The sequence below is a fragment of the Phyllobates terribilis genome, unplaced genomic scaffold (genome assembly GCF_046119375.1).
Source record: "Phyllobates terribilis strain yellow unplaced genomic scaffold, ASM4611937v1 Scaffold_1__5_contigs__length_1240528914, whole genome shotgun sequence".
Taxonomy (NCBI): domain Eukaryota; kingdom Metazoa; phylum Chordata; class Amphibia; order Anura; family Dendrobatidae; genus Phyllobates; species Phyllobates terribilis.
The window spans coordinates 369821986-369830286 of NW_027362761.1; positions in this window are offsets into that span (position 1 = coordinate 369821986).

Below are 8301 nucleotides of genomic sequence, written 5' to 3' on the forward strand. Positions count from 1 at the left end.
TGCATTGGGGGACAATGAGCGAGAGGAAGAGGAGGAGGAGGAAGAAAAGGAGCTGGTATTAAGCGCTGCAGACGGTAGTACCTGTACAACCGTCATACCGTCGGTTCAGCGTGGGTGGCCTGAGGACAGGGGGGTGGAGGAGGAGAGCATGGTCAGTCGTCATCTTGGTGAGGACACGAAAGTCTTGCCAGTTACCAGTCGGGCACGCATGGCTGACTTTATGTTACGTTGCATTAACCGTGACCTTCGCGTTGTCAAAATGTTGGGTGACAGTCATCACTGGTTGGTGACATTTTTAGACCCCCGCTACAAGGAGAACTTTCACTCTCTTATTCCTGAGGTGGAGAGGTCTACAAAAATGGGGCAGTACCAGAAGGCCCTTGCTGCAGAACTGTTAAATAAATTCCCATCTGAACAAGCTAGCGGCAGAGGTCACAGTTCGTTGACCAACCAAGCCGTACAGGCTAGAGAGACGCAACTCCAATCCAGCAAAGGCAGGGGAACACTGTCCACGTTCTGGGACAGTTTTCTGAGACCCGCCCAGCTTACAGGCCCTGAGGCGCGGGGTACTCTCACAAGGAGTGGAAAGCTTCAAAAGATGGTGAGGGAGTACCATGCCGACCGTACCAGCGTCCTCCGTGATTCCTCTGTGCCTCTTAAATATTGGGTATCCAAGCTGGACACTTGGAATGAACTCGCTCTGTATGCCTTGGAGGTCTGGGCCTCCCCTGCCGCTAGCGTGTTATCGGAGCGTGTTTTTAGTGCCGCTGGGGGAATTATAACAGAAAAGCGCACTCGCCTGTCAACTGACAATGCTGACAAGCTGACCCTTATCAAAAAGAACAAGGGCTGGATTGGGCAGACATCTCATCACCACCAAATGACAGCAGAGTAACATAAAGTCAAATCCACTGTGTTATTTCGGGAGGTGTATTCCCATGCACCGCTTCACACCCACACATGGGTATACGCTTCCTCATTTCGGCTGTATTTTGCTCTTCTCCTTATCCTCAGCCTCCACCACCACTATACCACCAGGGTGACCTTGGTCTGTGTTGCCAGCATTGCAAGTTCCTCCATCCAAATTTTTGGCAACGTTTTCTTGGAAGGCATAGGAAAAGACTATGGGAGACCCACTCCCCAATAATGGGATTAATGTTTTTAAGATGCTGTACTGCATGGCTCTTCCAAGGGGCATTTAAACCCTGTTAAGCTACAGCAAACTCCACGTCTCTTCCAAGGGGCATTAAAACCGTCTTGTTAAGCTACTGCGACCTCCACCACTTTTCCCAGGGGCATTGATATTGTCTTTTTATTCACTGCAACCTCCACCATTCTTCTAATGGGCATTAAAACCGTCTTGTTAAGCTACTGCGACCTCCAACACTTTCCCCAGGGGCATTAAAACCGTCCTGTTAAGCTACTGCGACCTCCACGTCTCTTACAAGGGGCATTAAAACCGTCTTGTTAAGCTACTGCAACCTCCACGTCTCTTCCACAGGGCATTAAAACCGTCTTGTTAAGCTACTGCAACCTCCACGTCTCTTCCAAGGGGCATTAAAACCATCTTGTTAAGCTACTGCAACCTCCACGTTTCTTCCAAGGGGCATTAAAACCATCTTGTTAAGCTACTGCAACCTCCATCATTCTTCCTAGGGGCATTAAAACCGTCTTGCTGAGCTACTGCTACCTCCATTACTTTTCCCAGGGGCATTGATATTGTCTTTTCATTCCATTGCGACCTCCACGTCTCTTCCAAGGGGCATTAAAACCATCTTGTTAAGCTACTGCGACCTCCACCTCTCTTCCAGGGGGCATTGATATTGTCTTTTTATTCCACTGTGACCTCCACGTCTATTCCAAGGTGCATTAAAACCGTCTTGTTAAGCTACTGCGACCTCCACAACTTTTCCAAGGGCATTGATATTGTCTTTTTATTCCACTGCGACCTCCACCAATTTTCCAACGGGCATTGCATTTCCTCCTAATTTTAGTCAGCTTTTGCTTTTCAATGAATAGGCGTACACTAAGGGAGACCCACTCCCCAATAATGGGTAGAAGGTTTTTAGAATGCTGTAATCCACGTCTGTTTCAAGGGGCATTGCAGTTCCTCATAATTTTTTGAAAGCCTTCCATTCACTGCTTAGGCTAACAGTGCACAGGAGACCCAGTTGCTATAAATGGAAAAAACGGTTTAGTTAAGGCCCTCTGACCTCCATGTCACTTCAAAGGGGCATTGGAGTGCCTCGAAATTTTTGGTAGGCATTGCACTCACTGCATGCCCTTTAACTGTGTATCCTAACCGCTCCTTTTGGTACAGAAACATATCCTACAAGACATGTGTGGTTGACTGGCCTGATATTGATGTGAATGGTCCCTGTTCCTCCTGCTTTCTTTCTCCTTTGACACCACCTCATCCATCATTCATCACCTGAAGCTTTGTTTTAACGGGAGTCATAGAACTGGGATAGTAGCAGGAAAACATCCAGCAATCCTCGGAGGAGGTAGGATATGCCCCATAACGCTGACCACCTGAGACCTAGCCACTACTACATACATGCGCTTGCATTCCAAGAAAACAAAGCATACGCTAACTTCTATCATCATCATCATGCTCCTCATCTTGGCACACTCAACTTCCCTGATGGAGAAGCCAGGGCCCACCGGAGGAGTCTGGTTCTCTGGTGGGCTCACCCTAAAGCAGGACAGGCTAAGAAAAGTGTGAGGGAAGTTTGAAGGAGAAATAGGGGCGGCTAGGGACCGTTTATGGACACCCGGCCGCCCCCTGGCGGCTGGGGGCCGAGCGTGGACAACCGGCCACCCCCTGGCGGCTGGGGACCGAGCATGGACACCCGGCCGCCGGGCGGCTGGGGACTGAGTATGGATACCTCGCTGCCGAAGCAGCCATGAGGTAGTGGCCAACTTCAGCCTCCTCCAAACTAAAAGGCCCCATTTCAAGTGCAAGCTATCAGCATGGTATTGCAGCCTGGGGGTGGGTGGGTGTTTGGTTGCACACTTACGCTTGCATTCACAGAAAACAAAGCAGATGCTAACTTCTATCATCATCATGCTCCTCACCTTGGCACTCTCAACTCCCCTGATGGAGAAGCCAGGGCCCACCGGAGGAGTCTGGTTCTCTGTTGGGCTCGTCCAATGCTGCCCTAAAGCAGGCCAGGCTAAGAAAAGTGTGGGGGAAGTTTGAAGGAGAAATAGGGGCGGCTGGGGACCAAGCGTGGACACCCAGCCGCCGGGCGGCTGGGGACTGAGTATAGATAGCTCGCTCCCGAAGCAGCCATGACCTAGTGGCCAGCTTCGGCCTCCTCCAAACTAAAAGGCCCCATTTCAAGTGCAAGAAAGCTAGCAGTATGGTATTGCAGCCTGGGGTTGGGTGAGTGGCAGGCTGCATACTTGCGCTTGCATTGCAAGGAATGGGGGAGGTACAATTGAACACTGCCCTGGGACAAGGACTTGCACGGGGATAGTTGCAAGTCTGCATCTTCTGATGCGGAAAGGATCACTTCTGATGGGCACACTTTTAGGCAGTGACCTGGGTGTCAGAGATGCTTCCAGGGGTCTTCTTCATGCTGTTCCCATGTCTTTTCAGCACTGTATGCATGTGTCACACAGCACATGGCCAGATAAGATTGTAAAATGTTAAAATGACATTTCCCGGTGAATGCATTTGTCACGGTTGAAAGCAATACAAAAGTGCAAAAACGCATAAAAAAATGCTACTTGTGAACATAGCCCAAGGTGTGGAGGAGTATTTTTGGTTTTGGTTATTTATTTTACCTTATAGACAAGTCTTTACCCTGGAAAGGAAGTTCCTTAACATATTTCACAGGAAAACCGTTTCAGTTTTGTTTTTGAACGTTTTATTGTGAGCCCGTTAAAGTGGCTTAATACCTCTGACCACGTTGTTGACAGCAGTGACCTGGGGGTCAGAAATGCTTCCTGGGACGATGCCCATGCTGTCGCCATGTCTTTTGAGCACTGTCACTATCGTTTTGGGCACTTTTTAGGCTATCTACAGACTGCCGGGGGTGCCGCCGCAAAAATGCTCGGGTCTCCCATAGACTAACATTGGGCTCGTTGCTCGGGTCGAGCACCCTAGTATCACGGTGAGCTCGGCCCGAGCTTCGAGCACCCGAGCATTTTAGTGCTCGCTCAACACTAGTAGTTGCATATATAGCATACCTTGAAAAATTAACTCTGTAGTTTTTGAACTAAACCTAGTAATGGAACCAGAAAGGAAAACTGTAAATGATTCTAAATACATCTTTAAAAAACATTGTGATAGAATGCTTGCACTTGCTTTTTTACAGTATACATTTGAGAACAAGATTAGTTGACAAATAATGTCTGTTGCACATCTTCCAATTTGCATATGTTCTTTATTCAGTCTTAATCAGTTTTATCAGGATTTATTTTTTTACAGGATTATACAATTTTACATCAGTATGAGTCCAGTTGAAATGAATCACAAACAATAATCAAAACATTAAAAAGCAAGCCTGAAAATACCTTTAGGGCTCATGAACCTAAAAATGTATACAGTATATTTCATCTGGCCTGTGAAATGGAAATGGTGAGCAATTTTATCCCCTTCTCCTTCTTGACGAGCACATTCCATTCCCCACCCCTATTTCTTCATAGACTGAGCTTGCGAGCAGGGCCCTCACTCCTTTTAATATCTGAGCTATGGTTATTTGGTAAGGTCTTTTTGTCTGTTCAAGCCCCCCCCCCCTAAAATTGTAAAGTGCTGCGGAATATGTTGGTGCTATAAAAATAACAATTATTATTATTATTATTATTATTATTATATTCCATGAATGTCGTCATCTGACTTTTCACTAGCTGATTGACTTGTGGCGATTTTATGTCTATAGTGACCAGAAACAAAAATCTAAAGAGATGCATTGGATGCAGCGTGTAGGCACATGTTCGAATTGGCCACTAAACAGACAAAAAATTAAGATAAAAGCAAAATAAGCAATCACCCTGCAGTAAATAAATAACAATAGTGCATGAAACTAATATAGGGTACTTAGTTAACATAAAAAAAAAACCTAAAAGCCATTCTACCACACCAAGGTGACCCTATTAGGGATGGTCCTAACCTCTAGTATTAAAACCTTACCATAAGTCAAGTGATGTAATGTGAATTAGGGCTGAGAAGGACTGAGACCTGGCTAATGGACACCCGTACTTGAGATATGGTAAGGTTTTAACACCAGAGGTTAGGGTTGTCCCAAATAGCGTTACCTTGACAAGCAAAAGGGTAACAATGTTTTGAACTTTTGAATTTCAGGCTCCATATCTCACCATCCACCACTGCTTTGAATGTGTGAATACCATCATTTTATAGACAATCATCTTGGGTATCTCATACATAAATTTGACTTCCAAAGATTTAGTATATGATTAATTATGCAGATTCTTGTCATGTCACTGCTAGTGATGAGAAATTTTTTTGAAATCTGAACTTACAACTTTGACACGAATATGGCACATTCGGATTCGTGATCGGAATTGCCAGCAACATTTCTTAAATTCGGGAAAAATCGGCAACGTTCGGCGAATAAATGCAGGAACGTGATTGAGGGGAAACTACAGCATTTTGAACAGTTTGGCTATCAGTGCTTGTGTATAATGAGCGGGGAGACGTGGTAGATGATTGGGGGGCTGGTGATAGCTCATAACAGGTCAGATCATCGGATAGCTTGTAATTTTTTCTTCAACCTATAGGTGGTAACTTTAAGTCAGGAAAGCACGGCTAGCCAATCAGAGAGTAGTAAGCATTCACTGTCCAGACACAAGGGCTTCCGCAATTTGCTGCTGAATAGTGTTGAGCATTCCGATACTGAAATATCGGGTATCGACCGATATTCGTGGTATTGGAATTCGATACTTTTAGAATATCGGATACCGGAATCGGAAGCTCCCATAATGCAATCAGCCAGTGTGATTTTATTCAGCCAATGAGGATCCTAAGAAGTGTGGGCACATCCTGTGGCATGTTAGGCATGTTAACTAATGGCATGACTGATTGGCTGCTGAAATTAGGTCATGATGCACTATAAAAGCCGCCGCCGCCATTTTGGGCTCACTGTGCTGTGAATTCAGTTAGGGATAGGACGCTGCTGTTCTGAGGGACAGTTTTAGCTACCTATTTGCTCTATTGTTCTTTACCCAAGCTACTTTATAAACCGCTGTGCCTTCCAGCGCTAGTGCACAGTGCTCTGTACTGTTCATGGCTGTCTGTGAGGTCTCTGTGTGTGAGTGCAGCTCACGCTGTAGTGTGTGCTGCAGCCACGTCTGGTTGTAGTCCGATCAGCGTGCGTCACTGCCTCATACATTGTCCTTTTTTGCTAATTGCTAATTTTTCCTGATTTCTCCTATTAGTGTGGTGGTTCCATCCGTATCCAGCTAGGTTGGTTCCAAACACACTATATAGGAGTAGATAGAGAAGCTTTATTTTGCCTTGCAGCGCTAGTGCACAGTGCTCTGCACTGTTCACGGCTGTCTGCAAGGTGTCTGTGTGTGAGTGCAGCTCACGCTGTAGTGTGTGCTGCAGCCACGTCCGGTTGTAGTCCGCTCAGCGTGCGTCACTGCCTCATACATTGTCCTTTTTTGCTATTGCTCATTTTTCCTGATTTCTCCTATTAGTGTGGTGGTTCCATCCGTATCCAGCTAGATTGGTTCCAAACACACTATATAGGAGTAGATAGAGGAGCCTTTCTGCAGCCTTGTGCCCTGCAGCCCCAGCCAGATTAGCTAATACTAATACCTATTTTTTGTAGCCTCATCTATTGCTTTGTAGGTTACCTTCCTGCATTGTAATAGCTACAAAAAGTTTGTGATACTATCGGTGTTACATCTTTGGGCACATCCAGTGTCTTTTTGTGACAAAAAAAACCTAAATAAAGTTCACCAAACACTCCACTTTACAGTTGTGTAGGCCACATTAGCTCATATTAAAGTCTAGTCCACACTTTATAAAATTAGTGTTTCTTATACCTGTTAGCAGCTGTTCAGGAATAAGCACACTAACCCCTTAGTACTTTTCTGACTATCTTTATCAGTCTAACAAGATGAAGAAGGCAGGGAGTAAGGCATGTGGTCGTGGTCGTGGGCGTGGAGTTTCTGCAGGGAGAGGACGCGAGGATTCTGTGCCTGAAGGGAGAGGACGTGGGGATTCTGTGCCTGCTGCGGGCACCAGTGACTCAGCATCCCCCAGTTTTACCAGGGAACAGTCCTTTATGCGCAGCTTTGAAGGAGCTCGCCATACCCCACTGTTGCGGGAGGACCAAATTGAAGCCGTTGTCGGATGGATGGCAGCTAATGCATCGACTTCAATTAGTTCCAGATCCTCTCAGGTCCTGAGCACTGAAGAGCACCCATCTGTCTCTTCACCACCTGCCAAATTGCCCAGGCAGTCAGAGAGCCCTGGACAGAAGCCATCTCTACTTCTGTTCTCTGAATCTCTTGGCTTGGAAAGAGGGGGCCAGCCAAGCAGAATTCTAGAATTTGAAGAAGAGGTAGTATGCAGTGATGCGCAACCGTTTTGTCTCTCTGAATCTGAAGAGGCGGGTGGGCCAGTGCATATGGTCAGCAGCACACCTCAGTATGCATCTTATGATGAGACTCAGGTGCCACTTTCTGGTGCGTACTGTGCTGTTGAGACTACCCAGGAGAAGCAGTTGTTTGAAGAGGGTGGTGTAGATGATGAGGTCCTTGACCCATCATGGTGTGAGGGACAGGAAGGTGGTGGGAGCAGCTCTGAGGAAGAGATTCCCCGAACGGCCCAAAAAGGAGGGAGAGGGAGGGGGCAGACTTGGTTGCCTGTAGCCTCCACTTCGGCACCCATTAGGAGCATGCCTCTTCCAAAACCCAAAACGGGCGCTCCCAAGACTTGCAATGCCTGGTCCTTTTTTGACACAGTTGCAGATGACATTTGCTTTGTCAAATGCAAGCTGTGTAATCAGAAGGTGAAAAGAGGGAAAAGTGTCAGCAACCTCAATACCACAAATATGTGGAAACATGTGCGGATCAAGCACGTGGTGGAGTTACATAGACACACTGAAGACCTAGGCCAACCTACAGCGCCACCTAGCACCTCTTCAGCTTGTGTTGTAGCCTCTTCCTCCTGCTCACACACAGCTGGTTCGGCTTCCTCACAGGATCGCCATGGAAGATCCTCTGGCCCTGTTGTACAGAGACACAGTGTAATTCCACCCACAGCACCACGTTCCCTGTCATCCTCACACTCCCAGGCCAGTCTACAGCCATCGTTCGCAC